The sequence below is a fragment of the Pogona vitticeps genome, chromosome 1 (assembly GCF_051106095.1).
Source record: "Pogona vitticeps strain Pit_001003342236 chromosome 1, PviZW2.1, whole genome shotgun sequence".
NCBI lineage: Eukaryota > Metazoa > Chordata > Lepidosauria > Squamata > Agamidae > Pogona > Pogona vitticeps.
In genome coordinates, this window is record NC_135783.1 from 238,123,576 (window position 1) to 238,142,917 (window position 19,342).

The 19,342-nt window shown below is 41.4% G+C and overlaps 1 long non-coding RNA gene across 1 annotated transcript; it reads left to right on the forward strand.

The window, feature by feature from the left end:
* The first annotated feature begins 13,107 nt into the window (after positions 1-13,107).
* Positions 13,108-19,244, forward strand: LOC140701976 (uncharacterized). Its single transcript, XR_012081014.2, has 3 exons — positions 13,108-13,188; positions 15,802-15,926; positions 19,186-19,244. It is a non-coding gene; the product is annotated as an uncharacterized LOC140701976 (long non-coding RNA).
* Positions 19,245-19,342: the final 98 nt, after the last annotated feature.

A 19,342-nucleotide genomic window follows, 5' to 3' on the forward strand; every position in this document is an offset into this window, starting at 1 on the left:
AAGGACGTTCTTTTCCTCCAGTCTGATACATTTTTTAACCTTCAACAACCTCTCCAGGAACAGATAAACCAAGAAGAAAAGATGCAGAGGAGGAGAAGACTGGCAGGCTCAGCATCTACTCAAGAAATAAATTTCCAAGGGCTGTCACATCACATTGCTTTTGGGAAGGAAATACAAAAACCTGTAGTCTGTGAGTTTTTATGGATCAAGTTCACTCTCTCAGATGTAAGAGGAAACAATATGACTCTTATATTCATACTTGGTCCTGAGACCAGGTGTGGATTCAGATAATGGAAAAAGTAGCAATGGTCCATTAGTAAGGGAATAGGTATCAGACTGTGAATAACTTCAGTTATCAGTCGACAGGGACGTGGTGGCGCTGGGGACGTGGTGGCGCTGCGGGCTATACCGCAGAAGCCTGTGCTGCAGGGTCAGAAGACCAGAAGTCGTAAGATCGAATCCACGCGATGGAGTGAGTGCCCATCACTTGTCCCAGCTCCCGCCAACCTAGCGGTTCGAAAGCATGTAAATGCAAGTAGATCAATATTGACCACCTCGGTGGGAAGGTAACAGCGTTCCGTGTCTAAGTCGCACTGGCCATGTGACCACGGAAGATTGTCTTCGGACAAAACACTGGCTCTATGGCTTGGAAACGGGGATGAGCACCGCCTCCTAGAGTCGAACATGACTGGACAAAAATTGTCAAGGGGAACCTTTACTATCAGTCAACAACGTAGCAATAGCAGAGTTCCCACTGATACTGCTGCTTTTGCTGTGAAAACAGAATGATTGTCAGGATTGTAGATAAATACAGTTTGTAGAATTAGACAAGCTGATGTTGCCTGGAATTATTGAAAAGAATTATACCTGGGTACAGAGATGAATTTTGATAGGATTGGAAATGATTGTCTGGTTTCATTCTGGAATTAACCCTTAACTGGGATAAATGTCACCTGTGTTGAACACAGGCTTCTAATTTTTCCCTGAAGGTCTATAAAGTTCTGTAGGATTCTTGGGAAGACATTCAGGTGTCAGGATCTCTAATCTCACAGCTGCCTCATTTACTTTTGCCTGTATTCCTCCTATCACTATCCAACCATGAAGAACCATCTGGTGGGCAGGGTACCACTTGAGAAACCATACCCCAACACTTCACCAACAACATATGCCAACATTTTCAGCAACAACAACAAAATTGCACTTTTAATGTTATATTTCAGTGTTGTTGTGGTAGGCCATAAATCACCTTTTTTTTCTTTAGTAACAAGATACAAAGGGAACAGAGGCCTTGTTTCAAAGCAGAATTGTGTTCCTAGGTGTGTGATTTTTTGCTTTAAAACCAGGCACATGCTACCTACTTGCTTTGTTTTTAAAGGAATCTGTTTCTGCCAAAATTCAGTGGCATGATGACCGTTTTAGCAGTAAAGACCTGGGGCCACAAAATGGAATGGGGGTGACTTTCAGCCCATGGGCTGCATGTTCCTCATCCCTGTGTTAAATAAACAGCGATGGACTACGATTCTCTGTTCAGAAATGAAAAAGGAAGGATGAATGCTGTTCTCTGCTGGTATTCTGATGGATTTACAAGGAGGGAGAGATTTATAGGGTATGACTAGTACACACTTGCATTTCAGAAAATGAACATGTGCAGCATAAACAGAAAATACAAAAAAAATGTCAATAAGAGAAGACCACAGACAAAAACAGCCTCTTTAAAAAAATAATAAAAATAAAACTTTAATAATCTTCCAGAAGTATCACTGCAACTCTAACCTTAAGATGCAGCAGGCATGATTAACCAAAACTAATCTATCTCCTGAGTTTTGATGGAGCTACAAAGATGTTCTCAGGAGTTCTGACATATTACAAGCCTTCACTGAAGGAAACAGTGAGGAGACACAATGCAGTAACCTCAGTATCAGCTGAAAAGTTTCCAAAATCAAAATCAGTGTTGTGGTGGTAAGTGCAAAAGTACAAGTAACCATGGTGACAACCCTCATAGCTATTTCCCCTCTTATCAAAGAGAATCTAAAAATGCATGAGCAGGATTGTCCCATACTGCTAAATAAGGAGCAGGTCTTTTGTAAGGCCAATGCCTCTTAATTGCCCATTCAAGACCACATTAAAATGTTTTGCCTTTCAACAGGACAGCTTACAACAATGTATTGTTCCTTGGAAAATCCATTTCTGTCCCAGCCATTATAATGATTACAGCTAAGCTCAGAGAATACAGGGAAGCCTAAATAGGATGGCAGATGATTTCATAGTTCCTACTACTTGAAATGTCTAGGTGCTTTGATCTGATCCTGTAAGCCCTGGCTCCTCCACATCACTGATCACCTCTATTCATTCTATGTTACCACTACCTGTGATAAGAATGTTCTAATTGCTTCACAATGGAATGCAGCTATTACAAAATGTTTGTGGTTGTTTAAATGCTGGTGCATTTAACACCAAACACCAAAGGGGATGATGTTTTCTTTTACAGTTTTCCTTTTCCTTAACCCTCTTCTACCATGTAGGCTGCCAAGAAGATGGAGGATTACAGCACCATCCTATGTCTACTCAGAAAAAAGTCTGACAGAGTTCAATGGGACATACTGTCAAGGTAAATAGGCATAGGGCTGGAGTCTTATTTTTCCTGTCTTTTGTGAAGCAAACATAATTCAGGTTTAACTCACTTTATGTAACTCCTGCCTTTCTTCCGATTTCCTTATAACAAGTCAGTCTAGGAAAGCTCCCCCCCCCCCAACGTTTTTAATTCATTCCCTTTCTGAGTGACTCTGCCAATCTCCCCATCTCTATCCTCTTGATTAATTGATTTAAAGAGACGGATTTGGCAAGGCAGCTTTGTCAGAGGAGATGCTGGAAAAGAAGATGTATGGAACAAATTATCATTATCCAGGAAGTGGGCCAGAGACTACGATTGCCTTTTACTGGATAGGAACAGAAGAAGTAACAGATCTACTTCAAAACCTAAATCATCAGTATGTTGGGACGGAGATAAAATCTAGGTCTTCAGGAGGTGAGAAGGAATATCTAATGCTATTTTATGAAATTCATTTCTGAATATTCTCGAGAATGGCACACAGAGAACTTTTTACTTGCTTGAGTCTGTCTGGTGATCTTTGGCTCACCTGCACTGCCTAGTTTTGTGATTTTTAGGAATGGGCTAAGATGAAAGTAAATTTGCAGAACACTTGTGAGATATTTTTGACATATTTGGTTGGAAATATTCCACGCATTCATATTTCTACAAGCAGTCATGTCGGAGATTACTTCATTGTTCTTTGGATCTGAATGAAGTTCAGGTTGTTCAGTTGTCTCTCATGGACACACATCCTTTTTATTTATTTTTTTTTAAATCCCCAGAAATACTAGACATAAAAGTTTGGTTTTTCCCGTAGCTACAGACCTCTCTCAGGATGAAGCTCTGGATATCTAAATCAAAACTTAGATTCAGTTGAATATAAGATCAGACAACCTCTGCATCAGTCTGAGCTAAACCATGTTATTGCACCAACTGTTGGCATAAAACCCCACACAAATCTTACGGCTAGTACAGACTGTTTAGTGTCCACAAATGATGTGACATTTAGGAGTATAAGCTTCCAGATGTTCTTGAACTACCAGGAGCCTTCACCACCACCTCTGCTGGCCAGGATTTCTGGGGGTTGAAGTCCAAGAACATCTGGAGGCCCAAGGTTGGGGACCACTGGATCCTATAAAGATCTGGAAATAATTACTTAAACCAGATGTACAGTTTGAGACACAAGATAGCAGATAGATACAACAATGTAAGTACAGTCATGCCCCGCTTTACGATTGCCCTGCATTACGACGAAATCTCATTACGACGACGTTTTTGCAATCGCTTTTGCGATCGCAAAATGAGGGTCTGAATAGGGGTTTTTCGCTTTGCGATGATCAGTTCTCTGCTTCGGGAACCGATTCTTCGCAAAACGACAATTTTCGGACAGCTGATCGGCGGTTTCAAAATGGCTGCTGGGTAAATAAAATGGCTCCCCGCTGTTTTCTGGGATGGATTCCTCGCTGCGCAGGGACAAAAAATTATCGCCCTATGGAGGATCTTCGCTGGACGGTGAGTTTCCAGCCCATTGGAACGCATTGAAGGGGTTTCAATGCGTTTCAATGGGCTGTTAATTTTCAAATTACGACGTTTTCGTTCTACAGCGATTTCGCTGGAACGAATTAACATCATAATGTGAGGCACCACTGTATTAGAAACTATACTGTCACTGCAGTATGTCTTTGTTGTTGTTTTGCTTTCTTGCACCTTTTTTTCTTTTTTGGAATTGTTTGTAGTTCTGTCTTTAGAATTTCCTTTGTAAAGAAACTCCCACTCATCTTGGACTTCTTTTCCTGTTAGGATCTCCTACCATGGGATCTTATTTATCATTGTTCTGAGTTTATTAAATCTGGCTTTTCTAAATTCCAGAATACATGTGTGGCTACATTTTGCTTTTTTCTTGCTTTGAAATAAAGAACTCAAGTAGAACATGGTCACTTACTGCCACTGCTTCCACAAAGTCATCTCTGTTGGTTAGAACCAAGTCAAGAATAATGACTCCTCTAGTTTTTTCCTCCATTTTTTTGTAACCCGTAATAAAATATGTGCAGCAGCTTTGTCCCACTAGATGCCTCCAAAAATGCTGGGTGACAATGCCTTTGGGCCATCACACCCAGCCAAATGTTTCTCAATGCCAAAGGAAGACACCAGTTTGAGGAGGACTTGAAGGAGGTATTACATGATTCTTGTCATTCGTATGGGATGCACTTGGCTGCTGCAAGAGGTTTTGAGAGTGTACTGAACCCCTTTGTGATAAACATGGTGTGCCTTTCCAGAAAAAATAAAAAATCCAGGAAATTATTTCTGGAAATGAATACAGTAAAATGCAGCTCTGAGAACAATTGACAGTTGACTTTCTACCCAAAGTAAAGAAATCAAAGAGAAATATTTTATTACAGAGCACTTAACTTGATCCCATCCAAAGCAATGAAGCTTGAAATTTTTTGTTGCTTTAGGATCTGGCGGGTAGGCACTAGCATAGTGGAATTCAGTACACACAAACACACACACACAGAGAGACAGACAGACAGACACAGACACAGACACACACACACACACACACACACACAGTCCAGGTGACATCTGATCATAAATGTACATCTTCAAAACAATGCAATAAAAATGGAGCCAGACCCCCCCCATGCCACAAAAAAGGGCAAAATGTTGTGGCTCTGCATAGTGAATTGCACTACAATAGGCCCATTGAATCAACTGGGATTTAGTGAGTCATCTACCCCATAGGTTCAATTGATTCAAACGGGCCAGCTCTAACGGCAGCTTTCTTTAGCAGAGTAAAATGGATGCAGTAAGAGCAGACTTATTTGTGTCAATGGAACTCGCAGAGTAATAGTCTCAGTAAATCCCCATTGATTTGATGGGCCTCCTTTAGTGCAATTGACTACACTAAGCAACAGAATTTTGGCCACTGCACTGTATCCTTACCGTCTTACAATGTGCATTTGTCCAGATCTGCCTTCCTCTGAGATATTCTAAAATGTAACAAGCAGCATGTTCATTCTGCCCACCAGCTTTCTCTCCCTGTCCCCAATATTCCATGGCCTACAGAGCATCCCCAGTCCTTCTCAGCCTTGATTATCCACTGCTTCAAATTTTTAAGGTTTTTTTTGGGGGGGGGGCAAAATTGTTCCAGTGTCGTTTGGGATACTTCTGCAAACCTAAGAGCTTTACCAGTTGCCCGTACCTCCCACTTGATCCTAAATGGCCACTATAAATTGAAAGCAACTTGCTGATTAAGCAGCCAAGTTTTCTAAAGGGACAAGGATCTTTGCAAGCAGGCCCTCCCTCTTCCTCAACTTACCACATCAGCAGGGGCAAGTGGAGAGTGTGAGGGTAGGGTGGATGGCCGAGGACAAAGCCTCCAATACAGCCATTCTAAAAGCCAGTGTAGTCCTCTCAACCAAGTTACAACACAGCTTAAAAAACAGATTGAAAGAGGATACATAAACCATACCAAATACTATGTGACACCATGTGATTTCTAAATCAATTCCATTTAGGTCAGAGCTTATTGTGAGACAAATGTAAATATAACCAAGCCCCTAAATATTTATATATGAACCTTGCAAACACAATTTCACAAAATGAGCCTTGTCTTATTCATAATCGTATAACAGACAAAAATCGCAACGACAACAACAAAATGCTATGATTTGTGCACCCGCATCCTAGGCAATATCACCAAAAGAGAAGTTGCTTGTAGAACTGCAAAATTCATGTGATCCTTTGAATTCAAATTCAGATAAGAATTCAAGACATCTTCCTCAACTGGGTTAGGAGTCCAATACACAGAAGAATCAGCTCCACATGTGAACTCTTCAAGACCCTAGACCAAGTTGGCAAAGGCCTTGGCAGTCCTAGTGGCAACAACAGCTCTGGCCTCCTCAGTTCCTCCACTCTTTCTGATTCAAAAACTTCTTACAACCCCACTCTTTCTTAGCCCCACTTCCTTGGGCTGAACCAATATTCCACAGGGATTCACACTGAAAGGCATTGATCGGCCGCCACAACCCTGAACCATGATTTGCCACACAGAAGGTGTTTATAGGAAGATTATATAAGCAGCCAAGAAAACCTGGCTGCTTATAATATATATAATCTTCCTATAATATAGTCTACATATATATTAAAAGTAGCCCCATTTTGGCTGCACTTAGTATACAGACAGTGGACAATCTTCCTATGAAGTGTCCTCCTGCTAGATAGCACTTCTTTCTTGCCCACCCATGGCTTTCAACAACTTCTCTCCAGGGTGTGAAGGTGCTTGACATTCAACAGGTTCCCTCTGGGCTGTAATGATGCTTGTGATTGCTGAGGCAAATGTCGTTTTAACAAATTAATGGTAATTGCAAACGTCTCAGTGTGTACTTCAGTCGTCAATGTGGGCATTGCCTTCACTCTAGGACAGTTCTCCAGGCAGAGCAGCTGTCAGACATTTAAGCAGCCAATGAACACCACAAGCATTATGGCCACTTGGAGTCCATGGCCATATCTCTTCATTGTAGAGACATTTATTTATGACTGCCAAGGCAAATGTCTGTTTAATATGCTTTCGTTCTGGGACGCTTCTGCCTGAGACATTCCACCAGGCAGAAGAGCTGGCAGAGCTTACTGTTGGGGGAGCAGATGTGGGAAATATGGCGGGGGGGGGGAGGGAGTTGGACTAAAATTCCCAGAATCCTACATCTCCTAAGGCCACTCACCATTCTAGTAGTGTGATTTTTGGGAGCTGTAGTCCCAAACCTTCCAAATGTTTCCCATCTCTGGCTGGGTGCAGGCATTGTGGCAGTTGCTTTAGGGAAGAGCATCGACATTCCTCCCAAAACCTTTGCCCAGCTCTTAGATTTACCAAAACTGCGCTGCTGCTCTTCATTTCTTTCCAAAGGAAAATTGTTACGACAAAAGGAATATTAAGGGAGTCAGTCATCAAGAGGAACTGGAAAAACTGATTTGGACTAACTTCTTTGGGAGGGAAGGAATAGAAAAACCTGGCTGTAGTCACGTATAAGGCCCGGAATGAAATATAATGCACCGTGAGTCTTGAAGAGGTGGCATTATTCTTTTATCTTGCAAGAGCCGCACATGTCCTTGATGAATGGTGGAGGCAGCAACCCTAATAATTTCATCAATGCATTAACAGACAATGAAGAACAAATTAAAGATGTTTATGAGTGAAACCTGTGTAGAACACTTAAGAGCCATAACAATGTGGAGTATACTTTTCATTCAGTATGTGACTGGCAACTAAAAATTAACACAATGGGTGGATTCAATATAGTGTCATAAGTCAAGGGAGATCTTAAGTTGCAAATCTAACCTTTGATGCAGCACCTGAAAATCTCAGTATTCAAGCTACAAATCTTTTTTGTTGGAGACTATAAAGCCCAGCTGAATATACAGGTGATGCTTCTATTAAACACTTTAAACTGACACTATTTGAGACTGGCACGTAGAAAATCCAGATTCAAATTCAAATTTTTTCATGGTGCTTTGGTTGCAAGTTAATCCCACATAACCCACGGAGTTCAACTACACAATAGCTAAAATGTGAGTGGATCCACTATGAAGGTGCAACCAGGATGTCGGTTTTCCTTGGGTTAGTTTGCTTTAGCTCAGTGGTTCTTAACCTTGGGTTACTCAGGTGTTTTTGGACTGCAACTCTCAGAAGCCTTCACCACCAGCTGTGTTGGCTGGGGTTTCTGGGAGTTGCAGTTCAAAAACATCTGAGTAACCCAAGGATAAGAACCACTGCTTTAGCTAATCACACAGGAGTCAGCAGAAAGTAGTGGAGGTGGCAAATAGCCTTATTTGCAGCTTGTTAAAGTAGCTCTGTTCTTGCCATCCAGATTTGCTGGTGGCAGTTACAGCAGAGCTATCTTAAGGAGCTGCAAACAATGTTGGTTGATAATTGACACCTGTCTTTGCTGACTCCTTGCTGTCTCCCCCCACCTTTGATTTCCTATGTGCCCTAGAAGTGGGTACCAAGCAGGAAAGGAAAGGAAATGAAAGGAACAGAATAGAAAGAGAAAAGAAGCAGACCTAGGCACCAGATCTGGAGAGGTGAGCATTCAAACTGCATCCAGTTAATCCGCTATCCTCTCTCACTGCTGCTGTAGTCAGGTGGAATGACTTCACACATAATAGCTAGCTACAGACTCCTCCACAAGTGATCAAATAATCTAAACTAATGGAAATCATTCACTTCGCACAACATAGGCACCCAAGTGGTGAAGGGGGGGATCAGATGATGGCGGGGCTCTGGGCTGATTCACATTGATTTCCATATAGTATAATAAATAGAAAATACAGTGGTGCCTCGGTAGACAGTTACCCCGCATGACAGTTTTTTCGCTAGACTTTGACTTTTTGCGATCGCTATAGCGATTCGCAAAACAGTGGTTCCTATGGGGGAATTTCGCTGGACAATGTTTGGTCTCTGCTTTGCAAACCGATTTTTGCTAGACAACAATTTTGACAGCTTCCTCTGCGCTCTCAAAACAGGTGTTTTCGGGACCTAAGCTTCGCAAGACAGCGATTTAAACAGCTGATTGGCGGTTCGCAAAGCGGCTTTCCTATGGCCGATCTTCGCTAGATAATGATGATTCTTCCCCATGGAACGCATTAAACAGGTTTCAATGCATTCCAATGGGGAAATGCTTTTCACTAGACAATGATTTCGCTAAACAGCAATTTCAGTGGAACGGATTATCATCGTCTAGTGAGGCACCACTGTAATGTGAACCTGACCATCCCAATCCCAGAGCATTCCCACTTTATTTTCTAATATAGTCAAATCCACACTCAAGCTTATATTCATTTGCCATATTTCTAACCATTTTTAACTCAAAGACTCCAGATTTGTACTATATTCTCCCAGCAACATAGTGTGATAGGATAGTAATATGTAATAGTCTGAGAATTCGTGACTTCAAGGTTACGCAGGATACTTGGCAGCAAACTAGGTTTGGAAATATTCTTTAAAAATTAATTCATCATCTTTCATTCACTAAAATTGTCAACAATCAATTTATAACTGATTATTTTAATAACTATACACCAATAATCGTAACATTGTGCTTTACAATTACTGTTGTCTTTATTTTAATTTCTTATCTCAAAGGTGTGCACGGCAGGAGAGGAAGCTGAACACATTCCATATGCATTGTCTCAGATGCATTTTTGGTATCACCTGGCAGGACAAATTACCAAATAGGGTAGTCCTAGAATGAGCTGGATTTTTTAGCATGTATACATTACTGAAACAGCAACGTCTACGTTGGGTCGCGCATGTCATGAGAATGGCTGACGGTTGGATTCCAAAAGATCAGTGCAGAGAAATCACCCCAGAGGGAGACCACAGCTGTGATACAAGAATATTTGCAAGCAGGATCTGAAGGCCTTAGGAATGGACATCAAAATATGGGAAATCTTGACATCTGAGCATTCAGCCTGGATGCAGACAGTGCTTCATGGCATCTCCCATTTTGAAGAGACACTTATCCAGTAGGCCGAGGCAAAGAGGCAGTCCCGGAACCAGCAAAATCAGGGAGCTTGATTGTATTTGTCTTCAGTGTGGAATGAATTGTCACTCTCAAATTGGCCTCCTCAGCCACACTAGACGGTGTTCCAAGACCTCTATTTAGAGCTCATTACCACAGTCTCTCGAGACTGAAGGATGCCTAACCAAATCTCAAAGGAACAATTTTAGAGACAGAAACTGTGGTAAGGGCTAACAGTAAATTATTAGTGAGCTCTATATCTGTCTAAATAATATGTCACTAAAAGTTAACTGTTAATTTTGTTTTATAAATCTGTGAAGATTCTCAGTCATCTAGGTGAGGTTATCTGGAAACTGAGTCATGGCAACTGGACTTCTTTCTTATTAGGTTGAAATGTTTTTCTACTAGAGATGGGTGCATTAGTATATGAATAACCCCACACAGGTGGAAATAACAAGGGTCACAGGACGATGAGGCTCACTGCCAGATCAAAAAGTGGCTCGGTGACTGAGTGCTCTGGAGCAACTGGAAGGGAGTGCAGAGCCCATGGCAGCAGTGGAAAGGTGAGCAGACAGTCCAGCCACAGATGGCCGGACCCTCGTTATGTCCACTTGTGCGGGGGTATTTGTATACAAATACTCCCATCTCTATTCTCTACTCATCCAAGTATCTCCTTCTATAAACTTTCCCATCTCTGAATACTGGGGCTGGGGCTGTTTGGCTCATTTTTTTGTAATTTCAAATGATTTTTTAAAATGTAGAACTTAACTTTTTATTATTGATTAACACACCATTTTTTTAGTATTTTATTTTTAACAAGGGGTAACAGGAAAGAAAAAGGGATTGAGGTTAAGGGGAAGAGGAGAAACAATGACATACTAGCGTCCATACTATACATATTGCCATATCAAAATTCCAAATTGTTCTTTTTACTATTTTCTGCCTTCCAGATTTAAGTTCTCATTTTAAGGCATGTTCTTCAAGCGATGTCTGATGACTCAAACCATTTGTAGAATAAGTCCCATCTTTCAGTTGCCTTTTGTAGAGGACAGTCCTTCATCACTTCTGATAAAATGTCCGATTAGCACACCATTGATTGTATACTAATACTATAATGTTCACAAATTAATTTTCTTTAACATGAAATCATTCACATTAAGAGTGTTGTTTACAGACCAGTAGCTAAATTGTTCACTGAGACTAGATTTCTTACAGTCAGTGGTGTCAGTATATCTCACTGGCTCATCGGTTGGGGCCGGAGTATGCATTATTTTCAAGATGTTGCTGTTGTCATGTGCCATCAACTCACTGCTGATCTATCATGACCTTATGAATTCATGATATCCAAAAGGTCCCCTCTAACAGCCTTGCTCTGGTCCTGCAAACCCAAGGCTACGAGTTCCTTTGTTAAGTCAATCCATTTCATGTTAGGTCTTCCTCTTGTTGCTTTTCACTTTTCCTAACATGATGGCTCACTTTTCCAGTGAGACATAGCTAGCTGCTTTATTCTTTTTTTATTTCTATTTCACTCAACCTTCGAAGGGCCTGATCTAAACTGGAGGTGGAAAAGATTTCAACCATTTGCATGCAGGCACTCTACTGTGGTCCGGTCCACTTAGGCAGCCCCACACATTCAATTTCTATTGCTAGATTGTTATCCACTAGAGATGAGGTATTCATATTCCTATCCCCAGGGATATGAATATTGCCACCATAAGTACCTGGGGAAACTGGACCTTTCCCCCAGAACCAGCCAGTCCAGTTTCGACTCTCCACACACAGCTGTTGTTGCTCCACACCAAGCATGGAGGCTTCCCTGCCTACCTGCAGAGCCAACCGCTCAGCAGCTGAGCAGGAAGACTCATTATCCTGCCTCATCACAAGAAATACAAATCTGGATCAGGTCCACCATGGGGGGCAACATGGGGCAGTGCGCTACAGTTCTAATCCAGACTGGGCCATTTACATTAATCGATTTAGATTAAAACAAAAAGAAAAAAGACATAGCTCCAAGGCACTTTTTAAAAAGTAATGTGTAATTTGGCCCATATGTCTCTAAATCTCCCCCCCCCCCCCGCTGCAGATGTGCTAGTCCAGTGCTATTATCAGTGTCTTTTATGTACCATTCATGTCCTAGTGTAGTTTATGGCTCTTTATTTCTAATGGACCCTCACATTTCTGGAGGCAATATCCATGTGCTGCAAACGCAGCCCCCGGCCAAATGGCTTGATATCAAGGTCTTTGGCTGTCAGTCACTAAGAGGGAAGAGAGAGGGGTGATTAAAAGTAACACACACCTGGCCATTACTGGCAATCTCACCCCGACTCTGCCCAAGGGAGACAGGGAATGGATTATTGATGGGCAACAGCATTAATGGTGAATGCCTCCTAGCCCACGGAATGTGACTATTTCCAAGTCCATTTAAAAAACAACAACCTGGCAGCAAGATCTAGGCAGGTGAGACAAATCCTGAAATTGTTCTTTTTATTCACATGGAGTTTGGGAAGAACCCTGACTTCACAAACTTTCTATGGTGCTCCTTATATTTTAATCTGGAGACCAAATGTTATTCTCTGCTCTCTCCATGTCCTCAGTCAAAACACGTTGCTTGCTTGATTTTGGTTTGTTTTTTTTTAGGCAATCTGATCTTTATCAGTCCAGAAAGGCTGTTTGATATCTTGCCCAGGGGAGCTATTTGTTAGGAAATAGTAGCCATTTCAGATGTGCAAATTCTCCCAAAGAAATAAAAATGCTCTCACTCTTTGTTTGTCTAAAATCCGGTTACACTAGAGTAAGCCCATTGGGGTCAACTCCACCATAAGCTCCATTGGGCCCATTCTAACTATGTTAAAGTAAATTGTACTTAGAGTAGGTCATTTGACTCAATGGAACTCATGACTAAATTGATTCACCAAATCCCCAAAGATTCCATGCTCTAGTGCAATGTACTACCACGAGCCATAGGATTTTGGCTTTTATGTGTATTGCAGATAAGGAAGACACAGTGCTTTGATCACCTGGCTTGCACCTTGGATTCAGGCTTTTATCTGGAAAGCTAGTATGGTATAAGTTCACTGGCAGGTAGGAAAACCTATTGTTTGCCTCTGCTCATGCTTTACCTGTAAATATAGAAAAATACCATTAGTCGTAAGTGTAGCGAGCGCGCTGAAGTCTCTATTATCTCAGGCCTCCAGGAGGTGCTCACTCTTCTACTCAGTTGCTGCCACCAGTATTTCAATTTCAATACCAATTACTCAGTGAGACCAGTGTAACTTTGAAACTTAGACTTGTTTATTAGATCAGTAAAATAAAATAGGTAAATCACAAGTCGCTAATCAATATCTCTCCTTGAACTCACTGACACACAGAGCCCTACTCTCACTGACTTTCTGGCTCACTCTTCCACAGACTCACAGATCTCCCTCTCATACTCCATACACCCCCCTTTATATCCCAGCCCCTTCCCCTTTAGCACCACCTTCCGTTCCCTCATTGGCTCCTTTTCTACTGCTCAGTGGTGACGGACAGGTAAGGGCAGGGCTGAATGCTACAGTAAGTGCTCTCTTATTCCAAGGAAGTCAAACCTAGGGAGCACTGCCCCAAGAACTGCCCCAAATAACTAAATACTGAAATATGATGCATGCAACAATATTAACTGCCAATACATAGTCTTGCACAGACCAGTCCTAACTTATTTGTCAAGAATGTGTTAAAAAAAAACCTTAGTAAACCCCCACACAAACACCTAATTAGGTAATAGATCCAACATAGAATTATAGAACTGTAGACTTCAAACAGATGTCAGTGATCATCTATATGAGCCCCCTGTCAGTGCAGGAAATTCACCGCTAAAGCATCTCAGACAGATGGCTATCCATCCAATTTATGTCTTACCACCTCCACGAAAGAAGAGATAGCCGTGCTCAAAGGCAATTGGTTCCACTATTAAGTAACTCTTACTATAAGGAAGTTCTTCCTAATGTTTAGTCAAAATCTCCTTTTTTGCAACCTGAATCCATTTGTTTGGATTCTACCCAATCTGCCCTTTATGTGACAGCTATTCAAATATCTGAGATGGCCACCACATTCCCTCGGAATTCCCTATGATCACCATAGTATCAGATATTAACTTATAAGCAGATCCTGACACATTTCCCCAGAGGCAGAGCCCAGTGACATCAACCTTCTTTTCTGATTGGGTAGGTTAAAGACCTCAGTTGGTAGGAAGGTTCCATCCCATATAAAAAAAAACTTGCTCTATCACTTCTTATTAAAAATTTCCCCCATCCGCATGAGACATAAGCTCATTTCTAAGTGGTCAGTTCTCTAGAATGAGTTTTCTGAAAACTTGGCTGTCCTTTATATTTCTCTTACATCAAAGGACCTGGATGTAAATATCCATCTTTTTGTAACTCACTCTTCAGAGCAATTAATAGAGATTAGAGATTTCTAGTAGTGACATGTCAGTGTCCACTCATTTCCTACCAATCAGAAAATGTTCTGCTTTGGAGTTGGTGGAGGGCAGTTCCTTGACAGCTAAGAAGCACATTTTTAATGCTACTTGTGTTCCCTAGTTCTCTCTCCTGGCATTTATGCTGATGATACTGACACTAAAGAGCTCGAATGAAAATTTGTTGAAGAAACATTCTCTTTTAAAATGTTAATACTTCACCTCTTTCCAGATGGTGGATCAGAAAGCTTGGTAACCAGGACTCATAACATATTCTTCGTGAATAATATTCTATATCAACTTCTTCTACATATTGATGAGCACAAAACAGATGAACTCAAATAAAATGCATCAGCATCACTTCGCTCTTCTAATAAAAATTACATGCCGAAAATTCTTCCCTCTACTACCACATTTCCATTGTTAGCATTAAAAATCAGAAGATTGTGTATGTCTATACCGTCAAGTAAATTTTCACTTATGATGCTCCTTTTCAGAATTTTCTAGGTACAATTATTATTTAGAAGTGGTTTTCCATTCCCTTTTTCTGGGAGCATCCTGGTACTGTGCAACTAGCCCCAAGGCCACACAGGGTGACTTTTCTAGGATGCACAGTGGGGAGCTGAACCTCCCAACCTCTGGCTCTGTAGCCAGATACCTAACTCACTGAGCTATCCAACCAACATGCCATACATCCACCTTTTTCAAAACTGGGGGATGTGATGGCGCTGCGGGCTAAACTGCAGAAGCCTGTGCTGCAGGGTCAGAAGACCAAGCAGTCGTAAGATCGAATCCATGCAACGGAGTGAGCTCCCGTCGCTTGTCCCAGCTCCTTGCCAACCTAGCGGTTCGAAAGCATGCAAATGCAAGTAGATAAATAGGGACCACTTCGGTGGGAAGGTAACAGCGTTCCGTGTCTAAGTTGCACTGGCCATGTGACCACGGAAGATTGTCTTCGGACAAACGCTGGCTCTATGGCCTGGAAACGGGGATGAGCACCGCTCCCTAGAGTCGAACAAGACTGGACAAAAATTGTCAAGGGGAACCTTTACCTTCAAAACTGGAAGTGACCAGAAAGCTATTCTGAGCCTGAATAAAGTCCAGGGAGGACACAGAAGTTTAAGTGAGGGAATTTAACATGTAATGTAAGCAGGCCCAGGGAGTTTTTCATTGACTTGGCCAGTCTGTACTGTTCATCTGTATGTATTAGCATGATGCTGGCTAATTGCCCATTTATTATTTAGGTATGTGAGGAGCTCTATCTGTGGAAATAGCCATGATGATTCTACGCCAGTTGCACGTCACCAGGCACAGGACCAGCTCCTCAACAGGTGTCTGTGGCAACTTGCATAGCTGGAGTTCCACATGAGTAAGTATTGAGGAGGATACCAGCTGCTACCTAACAGGCAATGTACTTTTACAAGGCTTGTATACATTTCCGCATGGCCAAATACGAGGCCATCTTGAATATGATTTATCTATAAATACTGCACAAGATGAGATGGGGGGGGTAGCACAATGGACTGAATGATAGTTTCAAAAGATGCAGGTTCACAGGAAACACTCAGTCCTAAAGGATTTTGGATACATTGATATAGACCACGATATTTCAGTGTCACCAAGGTCACAAATGACAGTAAATAATATACTGGGCAATATTATCCTTGTTCATTGGTGCTATGGAAATGAATATTCAGAGTTCATATGATACGGGAGACAGTAGTGTGAATTACTATAAGCTTTTCAATAAAACAGTGAGATGTTATTAGGCATAATCTCTAGCTGAAATCCTGTGTTTAGTGCAGGACATTGCACTAGAATAGGTGCATTGAATTGATGGGGATTTGGTGAGTCAAATCTTCTTCTTTTAATAATTCATGACTAGAGTAGTCCCATTTGAATCAATGAAACCTATACAGGAATGTACTCACAGATCCCCACTGAATCAATGAACCTCTGCCAGTGTGAATTATTAAAGGAAGAGGAAGTGTGACTTACTACACTAAGCAACAGGATTTCAGCCAATATATCTGAGGCTAGCTGAAAATGCTAGTCTCTTCCCAAATCAATATGTCCACACACCTACAACATATGGACAGGCCCTACTTCAGGTGGCCCTACCATCCGAAGTGTGGTGGAAGCAAATTGGGTTGTTGTTTTTTTAATGCTGTTTTATTCTAGTTTAAAAATATTCAGATTTTAGAGCTATCATGGCACAGTGGCGAGGAAAGTAAACTGAGGCCCCATGGAATATTTTCAGGAGGAAATTAATGGAAAGTTAAAAATCAGAGAAGGAATATAGTCAGCTGGAAGGTTAAAATTAGCATGAGGGTGCTCCACCACTGCCCAGGATGCAAACGTTCTCTCATAGTTCACAGTTTCCTTCATTTATGTAAGCTGCATTTAGCTTTGTTTTGTGATTGGCCCTTGGAAGGGAAACAGGGGTTTAATTTGTGAGTCTAATTGATGCGGCCAATGCTTCTAAGGAAATTCTGTGGTGGGAGGAGAAATTGATTAACTGTCAGGAACACATGTTCTCCTTAAAGTCTAGTTTGTGCTTTACTTCTAAGGATTCAATTCTGATCTCTGGTAAAGATTATTCCCTTGTCAAGGGTCAAGGGATGCACAGACAGTTGTAGAAAATATTAAGCCAAGGCAAAAAATTGCACAGAACTGGTTCTCCTGCAGTATTACCAAGGAGAAGTAGAAGCCTATAACACAAGAATTAATTAAAGGTGTCAATTTCCTGCATTTATGTTTTGGCCTGTTTAGCTTCACTTCACACACGCTAATTGCAATTTGTGCAAATTCCATTCCACACCCCCTTTTTAAAAGAATACACTTTGAATCCTGGGCATCTTGGAAACCTATCACAAAACACAACCACAGTACTGTGGAGTTGCCATCCCACATCTTGGCAAGAGAGCTTTGTGCTTTTAATTACAGCCTAGAGCCATTTTTATTTAACTGTTGTATTAACGTGACTGCAAGGAAGGAATATGTAAGATATCAAAGAATTACGATTTCTTCATTGCCTTCTTAAATTTTATTTTCTACGATTCCACAACATTCAGAAATGTTTTTGTCATTTTTAAATGAAGCATTTGAACGCCCTGTTTAATTATTAACATTAGAAGAACATCAGCATGGATCCACCCTCTCAGAGCCCGGCCATCTTCCTTCACGCTTTAAGCAGGGGAAAGCATATATTTTAATAAAAGGCTTGCAGACGACTGAGGTATGCTGACTGCCGGAGGCCTCTTGCATATTTTATAACACAAGCAGAACATCATAAGAAGACTCCAAGATTTTTTAAATATGTTTTTAAAAAGTAACCTTGACACTTCCTTGAAAATTACACCACTTAGAAGATGATAAGATTTTAAAAAACAGAACAAATCACTATTGTCTGTCGAGGAATATCATCCTGTGATCTAGCTGCATCGTCTTTTGCAACAGATGCTTTACCAACTCAGTTGGACTGGAGCTCCTTTGAAAAGAAATAATTTGCCAGTCCTTATGCAATGACCTGAACTGATAACCTCGAATCATTGTTCAACATTCAAATTACACTAAGAACTTCCTTTATGTCTCAAGTCCATGAAAGCTGCCCTACCTGGAATCTAGCAAAAGGCCTGGAAATAAAGCTTCCAGAATCTCCCCAGCCAGTAGAGATTAGAGTATTAATTTCTAAAGTCTGGGATTGCAGTACTAAAGTTCTGTTACTCAGAATTGTCTACTAGCTGACTGTGACTCTCCAGAACCTCAAGCAGAGGTGGCCCTTTCTCAAAAACACCTACAACGTTGTCCATTAACTGGGGGATGAGCAAAGTGTGACCCTATATTTGCATTCAGTCCTCCATGGCTGTTTGCCAGCCACTGGCCTCACTAGACTTCCTCACTGCCACAAAAACAAGCATATTTTTCCTTGGGGAAAACAACTCAGGGAATGGATTGCCTTTTCTGGAAGCTTCCAGAAGCAGCAATTCACTCAAACAGGATACAGGTCTTGCCCCACCCACTCACCCCGGCCACCTTCCCCACCCTCAGCATCTGACACCAAAAAATACCTATTTTCCAAAACCAGGTGATTTTGTAAAAATAGTTTCCTTTGGCCTCCCCCCCCCCTTCTTTGCATCCCTTAGAACCTGGAAGCAACCCACTCCCCGATTGGACCACCAGCTTGCCAAAGTGGCCCATGTTGGACAACACAGGGTGGACAACTCAAAGAGGTGTGATGGAGCCCTATTTACTCCTGGAATCCTCTGCAGGCCACACCAGCACCACCAAGCCAGCAAACTGTGTTGCCGAACAGCGAGATGGTTGCATTCTAAAAGCAAATGAAAAAGAAGGATAATTCAGTCCAAAAACAAGTTCAAGAGACAATAGAATTCCTTATTTTTTTAATGTGAGGGAGGAATTTGTCACTAATTTCTAATAAATTTCTCACAGTTCCAAATGTCCCAATTTGAGTTTTTCTGTCTTCTGTAACCTCAGTGGTTAGACTTTCTCCCTGTAGGAACAACTCACAATATTTGTATGATAGGACTTGACATTTTTGTTTTATTAGGCTTTCTAATATTCTTCTTCCAGAGGAATGAAGTTTCAGCCCTTTTCTTGTCTTTCAGTGCTGCTGGATGAAGAGTGCTGCATAGTCCAAAATTCTACATATTTCTTCACCAATTAAGTAGTGCCCTAGCTGTTGTTTACCTCATGGAAGCGGTGTCTTTTATTCTCGATTTCAGTGGGATAGTGGTTTCCAATCCCCACTGCCATATGCTGCCT